Source organism: Chionomys nivalis, chromosome 15 (assembly GCF_950005125.1).
Source record: "Chionomys nivalis chromosome 15, mChiNiv1.1, whole genome shotgun sequence".
In the NCBI taxonomy this organism is placed as follows: Eukaryota; Metazoa; Chordata; class Mammalia; order Rodentia; family Cricetidae; genus Chionomys; species Chionomys nivalis.
In genome coordinates, this window is record NC_080100.1 from 2352228 (window position 1) to 2375000 (window position 22773).

Consider the following 22773-nt stretch of genomic DNA (forward strand, 5'->3'; position numbering starts at 1 on the left):
AGGAACCACTATCCCCAAATTAGACGGTGACTTCTAGAAGCAGAGACAGGGGGCTAACACTCACAAAACTCAGCCATCCTGCTTCATTGGTTCTTCTTGTTTCCACACTGCACTGACAATGGATTCAATGACCAAGGGGTTTGCCTCTGTGCTGCACAGTGCTTCCTCCTGCCTGACCAAATTCAGGGTGGCTGCTGGCCTGTCCTCTGTGAACTGTGTGATTCTTGAGATGGAAGCCTTGTCTCAACACCCTTTGTTTCCCCAGTGGGTGGTGCTTGGGGAGTCAAGATCAGTGCTTTTCATGCAGAAGGTGTCTTCCTTAGCTCGTTTCAAAACATACTTAATTACCTTTAAGTGTGTGTGTGTGTGGTTGCATGTGTGTGCACATGTGCTGATTCTCACAGAGGCTAGAGGAACCAGAGACCCCTGGAGTTCCAGTCAGTTGTGCGATACCTAATGTGAGTACTGAGAATTAAACCGGGGTCCTCTGGAAAAGTAGGTCATGCTCTTGACCCCTAAGCCTTCTCTCCAGCCCCTTCCTTCACTTTTAAACCCTAGAACATCTAAAGTATTTTGTGGATTTTACAACTTGTAATTTCTATCATACCCATAGAAACCTAAGCATTTCTAAATCATAGACTATTCTATCATACCCATAGAAACCTAAGCATTTCTAAATCATAGACTATGAGATCAATAGAAAATTACATGCAAATAGAGTTATACAGGCTTAGCCAGAATGGAATGACCTATTCTTAGGGACATTTGTAAAGAGGATCCCAAGTGGTCTGTACTCCTCTAATCCCCAAGGGAACTCAGGAATTTCACTCTGTAGATGCAATCTTAGACTACAAGTGAGAAAAATGAAATCTACTACCTGCTAACAGTATTCATTGAACTGCCTCCCTGCCCATCCCATAATAATATGCGCTTATCATAAATGTGTGTGGAGAGAGTCTTCCGTGAGTCTCACTCAAGGAAAATGGGCACAGCAGTAAGGATGCAGCTCACGGCATTGTGAATCTATTGCGCATGTTGGCTGCAACGCAGCAAATGCATTTTCGTATTGATCGGCACTGGCTAATTAATAGACAGCATTATAGGAATAATACAATCATAATAAATGAAACTGAACTCAAACCAAGAGACCTTGGCAATGAGTTGCTTGGTAATTATGATTCTTTCTGAGCATAATGGACAATGTTCATAAGCCATTTCTAATTTATGGTAGTGTTATGATTTATAGTTGGGACTGGCAATAAATCCAAGGTGAATGTGTAAACTGTGAAATCTTGCCTACAATATGGTATCCTTGTTATATTAAAAGGCTATGAAAATAAATTGTGTAACTTTTCAGAAAAAAAGTAATTAGGTGAAGCATAGCATACAGCCTAATGAATTATACACAAATAATGAAATATTGAAAATAAATAAAGCACTGCATCATCTCTACTATTTCCCCTGACTAAAATAGAAATTATGAATTGCCTCTTGGGGGAGGTTGAACAAAAATCCTTCCACCTAAGTTGGATGCTGTTCATTTGCCGTGTCTGTCATTTCACTGTCTGACTCACTCTCAGAAGGGAAACATCTCATGGTAGGCAAATGCATAAACATGGGGTTTGTACATGGTTTGAGGGGGAAGGTAATGGAGGCCACCTGAGATCAGGATCAGGAAAGTCATGACTGCCACATCAGAGCAATCATGAAGGACAAAGTAGCTAAGTACTGATCCTAAGTAGGATGAGATTCTAGTTTGGCCTGTAGCTGCCCTCATCTATAGGATGCAATTCATATGGCCAACAAGGACTTAAATCTCACCATTTCACCCCTAAGGCTCCTCTGAACCATACATCCATGAGCAATCACTGGACAGGTCCATTTTGTCTAGCTTGTGACCCAAACTTGATGCGTGCAGGAAGTTCTCTGCCCACTACTGTTTTTACAAAGCCAGCGTCATGTCTGTCTATCCATGTTACCCTTCCCCCTCATTCCATGAGAAATGCTGTATTGAGAGGCTGCTGTTTCTGATCTCATTAACCTCCCCAGCACATCATTAAGACCATGCAGAAATCTCTTCGCTGGTGCCATTCTCAGCTCTTAAAGCAACCTGGATAGCTCAACCTGTTTGTCCACTTGACATGTCTTAAAAGAACCTCAGCTGATGAATTGCCTCCTTTAGATTGGACTGTGGGTATGTTTTTGGACCATCTTCTTGGTTAGTCATTGATGTGGGAAGGTCCAGCTCACGGAAGCAATGCCACCCCTGGGTGGATCATTCTGAATTGCACTGTAAAAACAAGCGGGGAAAGCTTGTGGAAGCGAGCCTGCAAGCATCAATCCTCCCGGTCTCCACTTCAGTACAACATTCGTGTCTCCACTTCTCCAGATGATAGACTGAACCCTATAAATCAAATAGACCCTTTCCTTCTCAAGTCGCTTTTGGTATTTATCACAGCAACAGAACCCTGACCAGAACAGAGATTGGTGTAAGAGAGTGAGACGTCGCTATGACAGATCCGACCATGCTGTTTTGGGGAGAATTGTGGGATAATTTTGGAGCCTTGGGTTAAAAAAGGAATTTAGTGCTCATAATTGGTTGTTACAGGAGTTTGGAAAACAAGAATATTGAAAGATGTGCAGAGGGCAGAAGCCTGGCTTGTGAAATTCCAGAACTGGCACAGACTCTATCATAGCCAAGTCAGCAATGTTTTGAATTAAGAAAAAAACTGGGAGGAGTGGGGGGAGGACAAACTATGATCAGGACATATCGTATGAGAAAAGAATCTCCTTTTCATAAAGGGGATTGGGGTAGAGTAGAACCTGCAATTTTCATCCCAGTGAAAAATTACCTAAAACTATATAAGTAATACAAACTGGGTTTGGTGAGGAAAATAAAGAAAAGAAAAAGTTTATATTTTAAAATAAAACCTATTATTGGCAGCACTTGGGAGGCAGAGGCAGGCGGATCTCTGTGAGTTTGAGACCAGCCTGGTCTACAAGAGCTAGTTCCAGGACAGGCTCCAAAACCACAGAGAAACCCTGTCTCGAAAAACAAAAAAGAAAAAACAAAACAAAAAAAACAAAAACAAAAAAAACAAACAAACAAACAAAAAACAAAACAAAACAAAAAAAACCTATTATTGGGGAAAAGATAAACTTTCTCGACAATAAAGGGGGGACATTTATCACAGTGCACACATCTTCTAAAAAAATGCAGCTAAACCCAGAATTTGAACATAAAGAAAAGACCTGTAGAACATTCCATTGAGAAGTCAAAAGCTACAATAAGTTTCAAGCTAACTAAAGCACACTTAAAAATCCTTAGCAAGAGCAAGGGATCTTGTTATACAGTCACTCAGCAAACAGTCAACTGTGTTCTACACATGACCAAGCAACAGCAAAACAATGAGGTAACTAAGTGTTTAGAAAAAAAAAAAACTTATGAATTTAAGATAACAATGTGTGTGTGTCTGTCTCCTTTGAATACTCAGCAGAGACACAGTAGTCTTGAAGTCCCATGTTCCCCAACACATTGATTCATGTTACTGAATGCAAAAACTAATGGAAGAGAAAAAAGACAAAAATATTGTTTTTATTTTGTTACACTTCTCTCGTTAATTGATACAAGAATAAAAAACCTGCGCAAGGGAAATTTGAACAACCCAGCAAGCCTGCTGATCTAACTCTACCCCAACCACAGAACCCTTATGCAGAGTCCATGGGGAAAGTTTTTGAGATTAGTATGTATTGAGCGACACAAAGGACCAAAGCAATTCAGAGTTGAAATAAGTCCTGTTAATGAAAGCCATCGAAATAAACTAGTCATCAGTAACTAAACAGACAAGGAAGCCCACAACCCTTTAGAAAAGGAGACACAGTCTTCTACCCAACCAATGTGTAAAAGATGAAATCATCAATGGAAATGTACATATTTTGAAGTGAGATATGTTGAATGTACCAAGTGAATTTTCAAATCTCTTAGGTCTGGGCATAGATATACACACCTGTAATCCTTTCCCTAGAGAGTGGGGCAGAATGACTAGGAGTCCAATGCCGGCTTCTATCATAGTACTTGGGGCCACCTTGTGCTGCATGAAACCCGACTCAACTCCCTCTCTAACCCCAAGAGCACCTCTTTGGAGACACTAATCAGACAGTCACAAATTGAACTCATCTTCTTCTCAGGGGTAAAAAGCAGGAACAATCTTGTGTAGTGGAGACCCTCTGGTTGCTAAGCTCCCTGCCAGTCACCCTGGCCAAGGATGCAGCTGTGAGTCTCATCCAGGCTGGGTGTGCTATTCAGTGATGTGACTGCCCCCGGGTGACCTCTTGTAAGTAACCCCAATAAGCTACACTTAGAATGGTTCTTTAAAACTTTGCTTTGTCTTTGAAATTCTGGATCTGTCACAAGCTTTGGTGCTAACTTGCTAAGACATTAAGGGAAGTCTTTCTGGGCAGTACAAGCTTGTCCAGTAGCTCCATCTAGCTGGGACTAGAGCCTGGCTTGCCTCGCTTAAGAGGAGCATAGCTCACTGGACAAATCACAGAGAGGGAAGGAAGTATAGATTCAAGGGTCCTGAAGACCCAGAGACCCTGCACCTGTTAAGCAGGTGAGCTAAAGCTGAACCATATGAGCAGTGCAAGAAGACACTGGTCTGCAGTTTAGATAACGATGCACAGCAGGATCCAATGAGGCAAAGTAGGCACAGTGGTGCAGTGGGTCCATGCGGGGAAGCTTCTTTAATGAGACAGCCAAGCCGAGTCCTATGCTTGGCTCTTCAAACCAATGTGAGTTTTATGTAGAGGATAGCTGTTTTCAAAATTCAGAGAATAGGCTCAGGGGCCCAAATACTGAATAATTTCTTGATAAGACAAGTGACACGCAATTTTGAATTCAGTAAATTTTATCTGTCCAATTTTAAACTCTAGGGATTAAGACACGGCAAGAATATATACCTGACTCATGGGCAAGTTGCAATTAGACCACCAGATCCCACTCTGTCTGAGGATCTTAGCACCAAAACAGGTAGGTGGCCAGGAAAGGCTGAAGGGGATGGAAAGGGAAAGAACCCGGGCTTTGGGGTTAGATGGTTATGTGATGGCTTGCTGCAATACCAATTGACTTCTTCCTCACCAAATAGCATGCACCTTGCTTGCCAGTACCATGTCAAAACACAGCTCCAAAACTGCCTGTGTTTTTTGTGAATTGTGCAGGAGCTGATGTGTATGACTAATCGCTACTTCCCTGCAACCCTATCTTCTTCCTTTTTCCTTCTTCTCCTGGATGGCCCTGCTTTCACGACACCCTTCCTTTCCCCTTCTTCCATTCCACTGTGCATGCCACTTGTGTTTTCATGTACTTGGTCCCTTGCTATTCTTGTTCATGCGCCACACCCCTGCCCCATTTCCTTGCCAATTTACTTGTCTCCTTGCCTTTCTGACTTGTGCTCACCACCCCTGCCCCATTAGCATGAAGGGTTTTAAACAGAATGGAAAAAAGGACCAAGCACTTTGTCCTGCTTTCTGTCCTCTCCCAGAGGCTCTCCTATCTGCTTCTTTCTGTCTCTGTGCATGGCTGTTCCTCTTTTTCTGTGTCTCTGTCCCCCACTTCCTTGGATGGCTGAACCTTTGCTCCTGTGTCTCTCATTCATGGGACCTCCAGGCCCAAATCGATGTGGTGGTGGGGGAGGTGACTGGCGGAAGGCCCGCACAGCTGAAAAACTCAGTGGCTGAAGCACTTAAGAGGGAGACTGTGTAATTAAGTGGAAATCGGCCCTCCAGCCCCCTGGGCACTGGGCGTCAGCAGCAAGAGAAAGCCCCCTCATTACCCAGTGAAGAGCTTCATGATTGGCCACTCTGGTCAGGCCTCTGGTGGCCCCTTTGTTACCACTGTTGAAGGAGTGCACTTTCTGTGAGCTGGCTTTGCCAAATGTTATCATTTTAAAAGCCGTGAATGAGGGGGAGTGGGGCCTAGGGGTATACACAGTCCCATATGCTGGGGACAGAGAGACAAGTGTAATACTGCACTATTAGTCTGCCACAGGAGTTCACTTCTGCCCTGAACATGAGGCAGCTTGAGAGGATTATGCAGGACAGGCTGTCACATGATGAAATTTTCAGAAATCTGTTAACCCCTGCTCAGACCCAGTGAATATTTTATCTCTCCACACGGAGAAAGAAAGGTGTATTTATTAACATTGGGAAGACACAGCCAAGAGACCAGGCACATGAAAGCAGAGAAGAAGCAGAGTCCTGAACATCCATTTGGAACAGACGCAGGCAGGGAGGTGATGAACAGGGTAGGAGGGAGGGCAGGATCTACTAGAAAAATGTCATGGGGAGAGAATGGCAGTGGGAACAGGCCAGAGGGGATCTGTCTGGGTCTTAAGGAGAGGAAGCAGTGTGGCTGCTGGCCTGGTGAAGATGATCATGGCCATGACAGTCAGCGTTAAGAACGCCACCAAAGCCACACAGACCTCCAGAGAGAGGGAGAAGTGATGGGGTAGATTTCAGCTGGAAACGTTTTACCTGATTCATGCAATTGTTGAACTCTAAGGACTTTTTCTTTTCATACTAGTTTTCATTTTAGAGAAAAAAGGAAAAAAGAATCACTTAGAATCATAGACTAGAGAAGCCAGCATACCTGTGGGTAGCAACTTGGAAGGTCTCACCATGCATAGAAAACATGGTGTGGGGATATTGGGACCCTTCACCCCAAATCTCTCCAGTTGACTTGGGTCAGGCATCATACTGAGGACATGGGGATATTTTCCAAGTACATCTACGGGAAAGGACAGCAGAGGACTTGCAAGCATTGACGCTTGTAGTGACCGGTGCCTCCCATGTAGCCACAAGAGAGGAAAGTGTTGGGTTGGGAAGCCTTCTCCATGAACACTTGAATCCACAGGGTCCCTTAAAGGGGTCACAGCTACTCCTAGTTCTCTTCAACTTTGTTCCAGGAAACTGACTCACATGGCAAGGCCAGATCCTAGATGCACGCTTGTCTAGATCTTCTCAGAGGTAGTTGGCAGTCTGTCTAGGTCTAGAGTCACTAGCTACTTCTGATGGGTAAACGAACAAACTGATATCTGCCCAGAAAAACTGTATGCCATTTTAAAGGGATAGACTTGTGTGCGCTTTTAACAAATAAACCGGACACAAAATGTAGAGGGGCACAGAACATGTGGTACATGTGAAAACAGCTTAGCACAGTTAGTCCCTTGCTCACGTACACACACACACACACACACACACACACGGAGAAATAAAAGCACAGCTCCTGGGCTTTTCTGCAAATTGCCCAGATTACGGAGATAACGTTTGCCCAACAATGTCACAGGGTCACAGAAAAAAAACCAACACAATATGCTTCTCCAAACCCAGCCCATCTGAACACCCGATCTCGGGTGTAAGCGGAGCCCAGGGGGCGAATGACAGAACAAAAGCACCCTCTGCTAATTGACTGAAAAATTAGCCGGGTTGCCCCATGGGAGGCGCGGGAGCTGTGGCAGATGGAGGCTGTTGGGCACTGCAGCTCAAAGGCCCCCTGAAACCCGCTGTGGGTCTTCTGCAATTATGGGTCACAGCACTCCTCTTGTTAGGCAGAACACCAGAAAGTCAGGGCAGGGGACAGAGGGCCAGAAGGTCCTGCTTGCCCCACCCCCATGCTGAAACTCTCAGCCTGACCACGCATGGGGGCTGCATGCTTTGGGCTGTTTGTATGTTTTTATACACTTGGCCTCTGGCCCAAACAGCTGCTTTCTTTGATTCTGGTGATCTGAATTAATCCTCATTGGTGTGTCTTGATCATTAGCTGTGGGTCTGTGCTTCTTGGGCAGTACAAGTGGAGCTGCGTCAGGGTGGGTGGGACGACTGTTCACATGTGTGCACAGGAGCACCCAAGTGCAGCAACCAAAGCTGCCTTTCTGAACACTGCCTCACCAACACTAGCTAGGATGACTGCTCCTCGAGAGAGAATGAAAACCTGTGGCTGATAACGTTGGAGCCCAAAGCCTTGGCTAGACTAGCTATTTAGCAACTGCTGGGATGCCTCCATCTCTGCCTCCCCAACGCTGGGAGTACAGACACGCTGCCTCACCCAACTTTGAATTTTGAGTATTGCAGGCCCTTTCATGGAAAGTCCTTTATTGGCTGATATATCCCTCCAAACCCACCCTTTATGTCTTCTGCCATGATAAACACCCAGTAGAATAAAGTAAGAATATGGGTCTGTTATCATCTAACTCCAAACAAACATCAACACCCTGCAGCTTTTCTTTCTTATGTACTTCTCAGACATCAAAATGCAACTCCATTTCTCTTGGTACTAAGTTCTGTTAAGACACTCACTGCTGGGCTGGAGAGATGGCTCAGCGCTCAAGGGTACTCACTGCTCTTCCACTGGACCAGGTTCAATTCCTAGCATCACATGGTGACTCATAACTATCTATAACTTCAGTTCCAGGGGATCTTTCTGGCCTCCTCGGGCACTAAGCACAATGTAGTACAGAGACATATGTACAGCCAAAACGTTCATGTGCACGGAATTTCAAATATAAAAAAAAAAAAAAACAGTTTAAACGCCTACTGTTGAATTGCTAAATCAGATTCAGCATCTCACTTTGCCTGAATTTCTTTGTGTTTGTTTCACGTTGGAGTTTTGTGGAGAGGCACATCCCAGAGAGAACATGGAACATTTTGACCAGCTTGTTTACACAGGGATGATTTAATATATATATATATTCTTTATGTTGTTACACATAAGATGCATTCCTTGGATAAATGAGTAACAGTTTACATTTTTCAAATAATTCTGTACATGATCATTAATATACCACCATGTCAGCAATCACCTGGACTATGACAGAAGTATTTGACTTTATCCCCTTGTCCCTTTGGATGTCTGCACAGTGGGATCTGACATCAGATGGAACCCACAGGTTTGCAGGGCAGCTTATTCAGTTGGCATTTTAGTACCAGTTTGGGTGCCATTGCCACGACCTGCTTAACCACTCTGCTGTTGCTGGCTTTCAGATTCGTCCCTAAACTTTAATTTTTAAATTTACTTTCAGAGATATGTGAGTTAACAGGTTATCTTCTAGGAAATTATTTATGAATATTTTCTCTCAATGTCTATTTCAGACTCCCTTGACCTTTTCCCTCACACAGGAACAACTGAACTCTTTTTTGTCAATAGTAAATGTTTTGAGCGAGGGGTTACTTGTGCCCAGTGTAGTCTTTTAAATTCTGTGACGTCTTTGAGGTGAAGCCATCTTTTTGATTGATAGATAATTTGAATATTTTTCTCTCTATTTTTTTCTTTGTGGTTTTAGCTCAGAGTTTGCCTTTTCTATTGACCAGTTGCAAGAAACAACATCCAGAGTTTGCCATTTCCTCTGGGTCGTATGTTTTCATTCCCACGTGTCTTGCTCTCCCGTCACTCCCGGCCATTCTTGGTGTGAGTTTATTTCTTTTGTTTAGGAAAAGGATGTATACTTCTCTGCTGTGAAGCTGTTCTTAGTTCTTCTTATAGGCTTCAAGCTTCATTTCAAGTCATCTCAAAAAATTGAACCTTAGCGCCAGTTCCCCTCTTTTCTTCAAAAGAGTTCTGTGTTTTTTGAAATGTCCTCCTGTACTTTTGGGTTATTCACAAGTGTGTTGCCTAATTTCCCAGAGTTTGGATATATCTTTCTCTCCTTGGTTTGTAATTCAATTCTCTTCTGATTTTAACATTGCAATTCACATGACATAGTTCACTAATGAGTGAGTCTAATGACCAGGGTGGCAGACTTTCTCCTCTTTCTCTTCTCTTCATGACTTCCTGAATCCACTTAGTGTCACCAATATGTGTTTGGGTGTGGGGCCATCCACTGAGTCTGGGGAAACCTACTAAGGCCACACACACAAAGAGAAGGGAACCTCCCTCCCTCATCAGCTATCAAATGGCAACAGGTGCTCAGCTAGGGGTGGAGCTTCAGGATCCCCTCTTCCATTCATGCTTGAAAGTTGACTGAATTTCTCTTAATCAGGTCTTGTGCCATTTCTTTGTTCTCAGAGCTGCAACATCCTGGTCACATTTAGAAATCAGCATTTAATGGCTTTCTTCCACATTCCCCAGCTCTTACAGTCTTTCTTCTCCCATATTTGTGATGTTCCTTTCTGGGTGGAGTGTGTGGCTTACACATCCCATTGAGAATAGACCACACACAGGCACTTATTCTCAGCACTTTAACTGGTTATGGGTCTCTGTGTTGGCCCTTGCACAAACTGGGCAGTAAGGTTAAAACCCCTAACAAGCTGATGTGGTGATTTGAATAGGATTGTTTGAATGCTTGGCCAATAGGGAGTGGCACTATTGGGAGATGTGACCTTGCTGGAGTAGGTGTGTCCTTGTTAGAGGAAGTGTGTTGCCTTGCAGGTGGGCTTTGAGGTCTCATATGCTCAAGCTCTGCCCAGTGTGGCACACAGTCTTCTTCTGCTACCTACAGATCAAGATGTAGAACTCTCAGCTCCTTCTCTAGCACCATGTCTGTCTGCATGCCACCATATGTTTTGCTATGCTGACAATGGACTAAAACTTTAAGCTGTAAGTCAACCCATTAAATGTTTTTCTTTATAAGAGTTGTGGTCATGGTGTCTCTTCATGGTGATAGAAACCCTAAGTAAGACAGTAACTAAGTTATAGAACCTTCATTCAAATGTAGCCTCTGTCGTCTGCCATGCTCTCAATCTTGTTCTCTACAGAGTGCTCTGTTCATCTGATCCATCACACACTGCTACCCTAACAACCTTCAGTAGCTTGTGTTGATGACTGATGTCTGTGCCCTCTGTAGCAATTGCCAGTTGTGTACACAAGAGAGCTGCACCACGCATCCTTTTCTAGTAAGTATTACCCATATGTACACTGTTCCAGGACTGACCATTTAGGCTTGCATGATCTATCAAGAAGATCCTGAAGAAAAAAAAAATTTGACTCCCTTCCTCAGCAACCACTGACTGACCATAGCCTTTCAACTAGAGATGGCGGTCTTGAGAAATTCGTCCCCATCCATGTTGGCACATGGAGCTATATGACCTAGTGCATGTCTTGTGCGAGTAAGTGTACTGTTGTGAATTCACATTATGCTTTGTCCCAGACTTGCCATTTTATTATTGGTTTTCTTTTCTCTCTATTTTTGTTCCAAGCTTTCATCTTTCCTGCTCTGTTGGGTCATTTGCATATTTTTAGCATCCCACAGCCATTCTAACATCTACTGCATTTTTGCTGTTTCTCTCTATACCTCTGTGTATATAAATATTCATATCTGTCTATATTATATGCTTATGCATTCATATCCATCCACATATATCCTTACATATTCATATGTTTGTATGAATATGCAACCCATGCTCATGTGTGTGTATTAGTTTTAGGGGTTTCTCCAAGGACTGAAATATACATACTTAATTTCTCATGGTCTCTTAGCACCAATATTCTACCTCATAGCCCTCTAGACATTTTCTTCCTTTTAATATTACAGTTGTCTTCCAGACAGCATTTGCATGTATTAAACCCCCATTTCTTAAAACTCACAAATGTTGCTTTCAAATAACAAATGTGTTTTAAGAAGTTTAGCAAGGAGCTCACCGTGAACCCCACATCTACCATTCACTCGCATTCTCAGGCTGATGTTCTTCAAGTGTTGTTCCCCTTCTGCAGAAATCATGTCCTGACACTGGCTTCTGAAAGGGCCTCTGGCTTGTGACTTCTCTGGCTCTCCCTTCATTGAGGAAGCTTGATTTGATTCATTCATGGAAAACTGTGCCTGCATATGGAGCCCAACCCCGGGCTCAGGGTGCTCATAAAACACCGTAGAGATTTTCTGGCGTCTCTGGTTTCTGATGGGAAATAATGATCCCCAGCCCTGCAACAAAGTTCTGGACTTCAGTGGGTACTGAACTTTATTCCTGCTGGTTTTCAGCTGCCTTACTGTGCTGTGTCTGCAGTAGTTTCCTGCAGATGGAAGTTTCTGTCCCACCTGGTCCCACTACCATTCAGTTCCAAAGAAACACACAGAGGCCTATTACCTCAGGCATGTTATTAACTAGCTCTTACAACTTAAATTAACCCATAATTCTTATCTATTTTAGCCACATGATTTGGTACCTATTTCTAGTAAGGTATTTTCATCTTGCTTCCTCTGTTTTTGAATGACAACTACATCTCTGCCTTTATCTTCCCAGAATTCTCCTAGTCTGGTTGCCATTTCTATACTTCCTACATGGCTAATGTACAAGCAGTGTTTTAGTAAAGAAATATGAGTGGCAAATATTTACAGTATACAAGAGCATTATGCTACAGCATTTCCCTTGGCCTGATAGTACCCGAGTGGCCCTTAGTTTCTGAAGGCTGAAAGAGGATGCTTCTTGCTATATCATCTCAGTCATTTTCCAGGATTAAATTCTCTCCTCTGGTACTCTAAAGGTACAGAGATCAGAGATCTGTTACTGTTCTCCGCACCTCTGAGTTACAGTCATTCTTAAAACCTAATCGTTCTTCCTTCATTTGTCGTTTGACTTTTTAATCGTAAATTCCTTATTTGTTTCATTGTGCTTCTTGCCCATTATTTCAGACTTGCTCTTCTTTCAATCAACCCCAATGGTCACAATGCTTCTAGAGCCCAGGTTTAATAACTGCTTTGCAGCCTTTGTCATGTAACCCCAGTGACTGTGGCATCCTAGTGACATCTCATCCTTGGCATCAACTGAATCCCTGCGGGAGCTTTTGTTGACTCCTTTTGCCAAAACGATTTTGGATTATATCCTGGATATTTTGACTTATGAAGTCATGGGGAGTGAAGTCCAGGAGTTCTCATCCAGAGTCCTTGCTGATTCATCAGGGTCTGAGTGGTGTCCCAGAAAGATCCTCTGAGAAGACCACAAAGGGAACAACCAGACAATCTCTAATGAACAGATTGGAAATTCTGAGATAGGCTCTTAAAACCAGAGAGAGTAAAAACATGCATTAAGTATGGAAGATTAAATGCTTTAGCTAAAAACAGACATTTAAACATGTTTTAATGAACCAATAGTAATTGTACATAGTAGTGAGGTAAATATTTTAATTAGTATACACTGTAAAATGACAGGCTCTGGCTAATTAACATATGACTGCATCAGACACTACTTCTCTGTAGTGTGTTAAGTGAGATTCATTCTCTTTACTAGTTGATATAGTCAGTACATTGCCACCAAGTGTATTTCCTGTGCGGGGACCACAGGTCACCAGCTGCGTACCCCTGTGAATCTGAAGGAGGCAAGAGTACCATGGCCACTGAACAACCTCTTCACAGAAAACTGCAGGGAAGGCAAGGATGGAACCTGGTGCCCATAGCTGAGATGTTCATGAAGAATCTGAAGCAGAGGATGCAATTGTCCATCTAAAGGGAGTTCATGGTTCTCAGTGGATCACATGCTAAGTTGTAATGTGGGTCTTCAAAAAAAATTTCAAATCTTTAAATCATGCAGTCTTTTCTTGGGTCATAACATGATGTTTCCCTCAAAGTCAATGAGAAAACTGAATATGACCCCAGGAAAACTCTAAGAAAGTGATTTTTTAAGAAGTCAATAGCTGATTTTAAAATGAATTTTGATTAAAAAAAATGAAAGCAACATAAAAAGGAGGTTAAATTATTATTCTACTTGACTTCAAACTCTACATAGATCTAAAAAATAAAGAGAGTGTGATATTGGAATAAAGAAAGAGAGACTTGTAGACTCCTGAGAAAGAACAATGTTCAGTAATGGGTCCTTGTGTGGTCACTTAGCCAGTGGCTTGTAGCAGGTGAGGTGGTCATTGTGTGGAAAGTAGGGTTTTCTAAGAGAGGTGTCATTGTGAAAACTGGGAATCCATGTCACACAAAGCAAGACCAGGACGTTTTGCTCACATTACCCACAAAATTATTTCAGAATGTTACGTGGACGCCAATGTAAAGCCAACGATAAACATGCAGTAGAAAAGAGTCCGGGAATTTCATATTAGTTTATCACAGTCAAACATGTTATGGTTTGAACGAGGATGGCTCCATAGGCTCATATTTGACTACTTGTCTTCAGTTGGTAGAATTGTTTGGGGACCATTAGGAGGTTTGTTATACCAGGATTTTCCAAGTGAGTTCTCTGCTTCTCCCTTGCAGTTTTTGAGATGTGAGCTCTCACTTGTTCCTGCTGCCATGCCATTGGTCACTCTGCTGTTGTGGACTCCGACCCTCTGAAAGCACTGTCCAAATTAAAACACTTTATTTCGTAAGTCCTCTTGGTCATAATGCCTTGTCAGAGCCACAGGAAAGTAACTAATACAAGTGTTGAAAGGACAAAATTAATGAAAATCTAAAATTTTATAAAGATTATCGTGGTATAGCACTTATTAAGTGTATGTGTGTATTTACACACATATTCAGGTGCACATCCTGTGCATTTGCACAGGGAAGCCAGAGCCCCACACCAGGAGTCTTTACGTTATCCACTGTAGCTTCCGGAAGGTCTCCCTGTACGTGGAGTTGGTCAGTTCAGCTGGACTAGCAGGACAGGGAGCTCCAGGGATCCAGCTTTCACTGCCTCTCCAATGCTAATGATTACAGATGTGTCAATGCCTGGCTTTCCACACGGGCCCTGGGAATCAAACTCAGTCCTCATGCTCACACAAGCACTTTACTGACTGAGCCCTCCCTCCAGTTCCTTCTCATCGTTTTCAGCTGTAGCTCACAGCAAACCTATACTTATTTTCATAAGCAAATGCCCAGGCAGGACAAGCCAATATTAAGAGAACTTTTGTGAAGCAAACAACCAGTTCTCAAAACATTAAACTTCACCAAAAGTGAGGAACGAACCCGCATGTTACAGTAAAGAGAAGCCTGAGGACAGCGCAGGCATAGACATAATGTGAACTGCCGGGACCCTGGGACTGAAAGCAAACTGAGTAAATGGGACTTAATTAACAGCAATGTCTGCATGGTGGTTTTAACTGTGACGAGCATCCAGGCTGAAGCTGCCTGTCGTTTATAGAGAAACTGGGTGTGGAATATTAGGATATTATTATGCTAACTTTACAGTTTTTTAAAAGTAAATCTAAATCTGCTTCAAGATAAAACACCCATTTACAAAGAAAAAGTTGGAACTCATGAAAGTTTAAACTTCCCTGTGAAATACATCAATGAGAAGACTAAAACTTGAGTTAATAATTGAAAAGAATTCTTAAAAAGAAATAATTCTGAGAAATGATTTCAACTAGAAGAGTTAAAAATATTTCCATAAGGAGGGAATGAAACCTGCTTTTTTTTTTACATATGAACATTTATATTTTATAAGATCATTTATGATGTTTATATTGTTTGTTGCAGTTACAAACATATTTTTTTATTAATTAATTTATTTAATTATTAAAGATTTCTGCCTCTTCCCCGCCACCACCTCCCATTCCCTCCCCCTCCCCCAATCAAGTCTTCCTTCCTCCTCAGCCCAAAGAGCAAGCAGGTTTCTCTGCCCTGTGGGAGGTCCAAGGACCACCCACCTCCATCCAGGTCTATTAAGGTGAGCATCCAAACTACCTGGGCTCCCACAAAGCCATTACGTGCAATAGGATCAAGAACCCATTGCCATTGTTCTTCAGTTCTCAGTAGTCCTCATTGTCCATTATGTTCAGCGAGACCGGTTTTGTCCCATGCTTTTTCAGACCCCGGCCAGCTGGCCTTGGTGAGTTCCTGATAGAACATCCCCATTGCCTCAGTGTGTAGGTGCACCCCTCGCAGTCCTGAGTTCCTTGCTCGTGCTCACTCTCCTTCTGCTCCTCCTTTGGATCGTGAGACTTCAGTCCAGTGCTCCAATGTTGGTCTCTGTCTCTGTCTTCTTTCATCGCCTGATGAAGGTTAATATTCAGAACCCAATGATGAAACCTGCTTTTAATAGGATGTTAGGACATTCCAAAAAGAGGACCTAGAGGTAGCCAGCAAGCAGAACAAGCAGATGAGATGTGCTCGACTCTTTCCACATTAAAAGGACACAGCCTAAAGCAGCCATAAGCCACCACCACACACACACCAGAACGGTGGGAAATGGAGACTCACTGCCACAGGTTTTGATGACAATACAGACAATATCTAGCTAGCAATACTGTGAAACTGAGAAAAACTTCCTTGAGAGATTCTTCTTAGGTTAAGAGAACTTAAGCTACTCAGAGATTACTGAAAATGGAGACACTGACTTGACAGATTCGGAGACAGGTCGCTAGGACTTCACACTGAGAGTGATGTGATCTGAGTGGCTCCAGAAAAACCAAACTAGAATCCATCAGAAGTGTAACTGATGGGAAAACAGTTCTCATTGAAAGCCACAGAACTCTGTTAGCAAGTACCAAAATGTCGGCTTCCTGTATCCCTGGTTCTAGACCTGAAAGGGCTCCAGTTAACACTAATAGGGAATGCATGTGCACACACGTGTACACACCACATAGAATTCTACACTGTTTTGTTCTTTCCTTCATGAACAATGTATTCAGAAAAAAATGATGTATTTTCTGAACATTCTCCTTTAAAGTTCCTCCATGAGACTCTATTTCTGAAACTGCCCTGTGCCAGGCATCGTTTGGGCATAATCCAATGGATACCCATCCTTGCCTTGAGTGCCCGTCTTCCTCCTATTGCTTTTATGCTTGACCATGAGACCTTTGCCATCCTAAAATATGGAGTCCTTGAAAGTGGCTCTTCGCATCCCTGCTCACTGCCTCTGTGACCAGGGCTCTTGCTGTCCTCCCTGTCTCTACCTTCCTGCTGACTGAAGCCATCTGCCCCTGGCCTAGGTCTCTGGTGCTCACTAGACATTTCTGAAGAATCATCCTAGACAATGTGCCTCTGGAAACCCCACTGTCGCTAGACTGTGTGGGGCCCAGCAGAGTCCACCTGACCCCCCTCTCCAGCATTTCTGCCTTTCTGCGTTCTCTGCACTGGAGATGGATATCATGCTTTCTTTAGCACACCTGAGGTCACCCTTCTACTTCCCCTGGTGTGTCCTTCCAGGAGCACTTCTGGATCGTGAGAGGGGTCCAGAACCCTCAGCACACGGTAGAGAGAAGCGGGGATGTCCTCAGGGGGCTCCATTCTTTACATTCACAAGTTTTGTCCCTGTCTTGTAATTGCTTTAATGGCTACATCATCAATTCTCAGCCCAAGATGGCTGAGCACTGGCCCGGAATGTGGGGAAATTCACCTGTGAGTATACAGTGAATAAGAGCACTTCATGCAAATATTTAAATCCTCGTCTCTTTCTCCTCTCTCTCTCCTGTCTCTTTCTTGTCTGTCTCTTGGTATAAGTAGTTAAGAAGGAAATATTTTAACATACACAAACATGTATATTATGTTATATTATATATTATATATACACCTAAGGTGTCATATGTATGTGTTGAATTCTCATTTGGTCATCAACCATTTATTAGCAACCAATTGCATCTGTAAATCTGTTGTAGACACACACTGGTATCACAGCCAGTGCTGGAATTTAAGCCTGTAATAGCCAACTGAAATGATAGTCCTTTTCTGAAGAACAACCTTTAGAGGCTTCAGACAGTGGTTTAAAGGTCACACAAATTATATGCTTAATTCACCTCTATTCTTGAGAACCAGCAGCTCAAATCCATTCATGGTTTGAAAACACCAGATAAGTGGCACCTGGGCAGCAGCTGTCTGGGGCAGGGAGAGCATTTGCTTCAGGATCTCAGTCCTGCTCTCTAAGAGTCCAGACATATAGATCATGAGCCATCATCAGGCTTCCTGGACCCAACCTGGAATTCAGTAGACTCACAGATGGTGGTGTTGCCACAAACAGCCTTAAACTGGAAAAAGAAATCATAAGAATTGGTAGAACTGTCTCTCTTTCTCACCAGGCCAATCAAACCATGCTGAGCCCACTCCAGCATGAAGGCCATTGACTGAACTAGATCATGGTGGGTGGGCTCTGTGGTCCATGCTGGGGTCTGCAAGTGTTCCCATTTGTATTGCAGTCACACGGGCTCAGGAGCTGGCCAGAAAGTTTGGTAAGGAGGAGCCATGCGGTAAAAATACTTTACATGCAGTGAGCCTTGCAGTGCCTGCCATAGCCTCTCTGCTGGGACACAGAGGACACACTGAAGGGTGTGAGTCATTGTCTTACCATGAAACAGTTTTGTGATACTACAGACACTTGACACAGAATTTTCACAAGGCATTTTTTTTTTTAATTTTACATTTGACCATTAAACAAACGTGAAAAAGTCTTTGTGGGCTTACAGAAACTAAATGGTATGCAGAATGTGACCTGAGAATGCAGTTTGAGACCAGAGCCCAGCCTATGAGGATTTCCCAAAGTCCCATTCAGGCTGCTCATTTGCTGCGTGCCTGAGACATGAGATATGGCAACCGTGGTTGGCACACTTCACTCATTGGTGCAACAAATGTTATTTCCAAACTCAAATTAATACACCCAAATATCTACATAAGACCCAACTTGTTAGAAATACAGCATAGACAGGCAGGGCCTTGCAATAGCTGAGGAATTATTGGCTGATGGGGGAAAGGCAGCCACTTCTCATCCAGTCGGGGAGTGTGGCCATGCTAGGTCATCCATGCTCTGCTGAGGGCCGCCACAGCCATGTGGATGTGGACAGCACTGATTGGACTAAATGAGTTCTATAAATAGATTAATGACATGAAGTTAAGAGGGAGATGTGCTGGCGGGAGGCTGGGGGTAGTTGTAAGTGGATCCAACAGATGAGTATATACATGTATACATGCATGACATTTTCACAGAAGGAAAAAATACTCAGTAAAACACACGCAAGACCCAAGGAGGAAGTTATTTACAGAGAGCATGGGAATTTTGGGATTTTACTGTTCGGTATTGTAGAGCTAAGTTTCTAGGAGCTTGGGTGGTGTGGGCTGAGTAAGAAGAGATGAGTCTAAGTGTCTGCACACCCGTGAAGGGCAGCAGAGGGTACAGGTTGGCCCTAGGTGATCAGATGACGAATCTATGTCATGAAGCTCCCTGGAGTTTTCCTGCCCGAGTCGCAAAACCAGAACGCACAAGGCTGACAGGGGAATTGTGACATGAATTGCCCCTTAGTTGAGTTTACTGGCTAAGGCTTAAATGTATTCATTTCTTACATGTGATGACATCAGACATGACTAAGGACAAGTGGCCAAGCATGCCACCCTGTGGAAGACCTGCCTCTGCAATCAGTCACCCTGGTGTTTCTGAAGAGAACTGGGGGTGTTGAGCAAAAGCTACAGAGATTCCTCTGACAAGCTGTGGATAGGAGAAACTCTACAGGAAAGACTCCAACTCTAGGAATACATTTGCTGGAGTTTGTGGGAAGGAACCACTGACTCAGTTTCCCTAGCTGAGACATCGGTATTAGAGGGACAACTCTGTGCTGTTTTCCTTGCTCAGACCTCAGCATGAATCATGTTCCCTAAGCGTGTGAGAAACCAGACATGAGGCAGACAGCATCAGTTTAGAAGCAAAAGGATTTTACACAGCAGCAGACAGGTGCCTTTGGCCACACACTATGGCTGATAGGCCACCTGCAGAGACATGTTAGTGCTGGCACAGGCTTGATGACATGCCGTGGAAGCATTCTGAAGATGAAAGAACATAATTCAGACGTCCACTTCAAAAGTCATTGGCCCCCATAAATTCAGAAGCTAAAAAGAGTTTAGAATTAAATATGAGGAAAAAAGGCCAAGCTACCAGTGTATCTACTTTCTAACATAACATCGTGTGTAAGTTGAGGACTGAGGTTTGCCTCTCTGGGGATGGAAAGCTAAGTCATGGCTCCCTTGAAGGAGAAAGACAGAGTGTGGATTTTTTCATGTTCAAGGACTATTGACCAATCCGATGGCTTTGTTGCATTTTACAAGATAACTGTGACACAGAGTCCTACAGCCAGTGGAGCTGAGGGAAGAAGATTGTGAGGATGTTACCTCTGCTGAGGGGCCTCACCTTGTGACAGAGCACGTGAAGTGTATGTAACCATTGTCGTCTCTGGGCAGCTGCCTGTCACAGCAGCAGCACGAATCAAAGAATGGGGTCCTGTTTCTCAGACCAAACAGACTAAACCCTCAGGAGAGCATCAGTGGATCGATCTCTGAGGTCTCTCAACAGTCAGGGTTGTTCCCTTATCCCACAGATTCTACTGGACGTTGTATAAAAACTATTGAAAGATACACCTGATTTTCCTTGGTACTTTGTTTCTTAGCCTTTGTATCTAACAAATTTACATGAACGTGTTTGTTGGAAACATTCTTTTCAAATCTCGACAAGGATTTTAGGATAGAACAGAGTGGCACTATTGGTAAATAGAAAAATAAAATAAAATTTATAAAAAGACAGATAGAGGCATTTCTTTTTCTACAATGTCAGACTAGGTATTGAGTCTCTAGACATAAAAGTCTTTGGTAAACAGCTGACTATAAAAAGTTCAGCCATCATTCCCCGTAAGGAATACTCAAGACTGTTGGAAGTGTTTATCACAACATAAAATTGGGCTGATCAATCCTCATATCTACACCTGTCCAAACGGTGTGGAGGGAACTGGTTCTTCAACATGCCAAAGTACAGCAGCATTCTCAACGTCTATTGTTTCATTGTCAATACAACACAAATTAAGCAATTCTAAATGTGTGCCTTGACACAAAGGTACTGTGCAGGGAATAAGCTACAAAGCTCTGTGTACACCATTCCGGGGAAGCCTTGTAGCACACACTCCTGCTGTAAGTTATACTGACATAACACCCAGATCACCAAATCAATAAAAGGATCTTCTAAATTCTTGGTGGACAATATTTTGCATCCTCCAGTGCCGGGGGTGTGGGGATGAGGCTGGGAGTCTGAGCTGCCCAGATGTCTCTCAGAACTGCTGACATGGTGTGAATGAGAATGGCTCCCACAGGCTCGTGTATTTGAACGTGTGATTCCCAGTGGGGGGTGCTGTCTGGGGAGGTTAAAGAGCCATGGCCTTGCTGGAGAAGGGAGGTCACTGAGGGTGGCCTAGAGGTTTCACACCCTTGCACCATTCCTAGTGCTCATTGACCCCTTCTGCTTTGTGTTTGGGATTCAAGATGCGAGCTCTCAGCATCCGGTTCCTGCTCCCACCCCTGCCACCTGTTACCCATACCCTACCATCGTGGACTGTAATAATCTGGACATATAAGCCAGAGTACACTCTTTTATATGTTGCCTTGATTGTGGTGTTTTGTAGCAGCAACAGAACAATATCAAATACATCTTTGCCCTTCCAACATTGTCAGAAGCAGCTCTCCTTCTGAGACTCTGGTTTCCACAGCCTCTTGCCAGTATGGCTGATATAGGATACCTGTGTTGATTATAATCATAGTGTCCTGTTGTGAGGGAGGTTGTGAGTGATGCTGAAGTCTGGACAATCTAAGCAATCATCTATTACAAGGTGGCCTCTCTGAGAGGTATGGCATTGGAAAGAACAGCATATTTTCCAAAGTGAGCTCTGAGACACAGGGGATGCTCAGACTCTTGTCCTGAGCACTCTATCCCATGCACCTCAGTCTGCATGGGAACAGTTGAAAAGTCAATGCTGACTGGCTGACGGAATACATCACTCTTCTCTAATGCTCTAGCCTGTGCTCCCTCCTTTGGCACAACAACCTCACTGCTCTGGGCTGCAGATGCTTGGGAGATGTTTCCATACATTCATTTCAGTTACTTAGCCCTCCTAGCAACCTAAGCAGCACATGCCCCACCATTCTGAGATGAAACAACCAGAGAACAAACAGATGAAACAACTGTTCCAACTTAGAAATAAAGACCCCTTCCATAGCTGGGTGCCTATATGTCAGACTGCAGCAGACGCAGGAATTCAGATCCTCTGTAGCTCGCTTGCAAGACTTCACTTGCATGTGCTTCCATCATCTCTGTAGATACCAGAATCAGACTCAAGCTTTGTTGGAGTCAAAGAGCGTATTCTCATCACTTTGGGTATAGAATCTAGCGTACCCTACCCATTGCTGGGTAACAGTAAGTGGTGCCATTGCGAGCTGTGCATTTGCAAGTATTATCTAAACATCAACCTGAATAAAAAGAGTGCCAAGGACCAGGAGGAGAACCCACTCTCTTATCCTCTGAAGTAGCCAATAAACGACTATACATGACCTCTAACTTTCCAAAAAGAACCTCATCCCGGTGCCATTCAAGCCGGATCATCATCCCTATTCTTTGGCCATGACTGCGAAGTGAATGTGGTTACAAATCGCCTTTCTATGAGCCACTTACAAGAAGCCTATGCCAGCACCTCTGTGTTACAAATGAGGAAGCTAGGACTACCCAAGAAAACTATTTGCTCTTCTGTGGGATAACTGGTCTACCAGATAAGGAGTTTGCCAATGCCTTTGAACATGGTCTTGTATCTTCCTAACAACAATGGCATATCCTTCTCCTGAGAGCACACTGCAATCTTTGTCATGGGAACAAGCAATGCTATTTCAGAACGGCAACAAAAAAAAAAAAGATGGAAGAGCTAACAGTCCAAGAAAAGTGTTGTGATATTATTAAAATATCTCATTTAATATTTGCATCCATATAACTTTCTGTAGTCATTCCCCTATACATGTAGGACAGAGGTTGACATCGGGTGTTTTCTTCTTCTCTCAATGCCCACCTTTCTAGAATTTATTTATTTATTTGTTTGTTTTGACTTAGTGTTTCTCCCTTGTAGTTCATCAGACTGACAAAGAT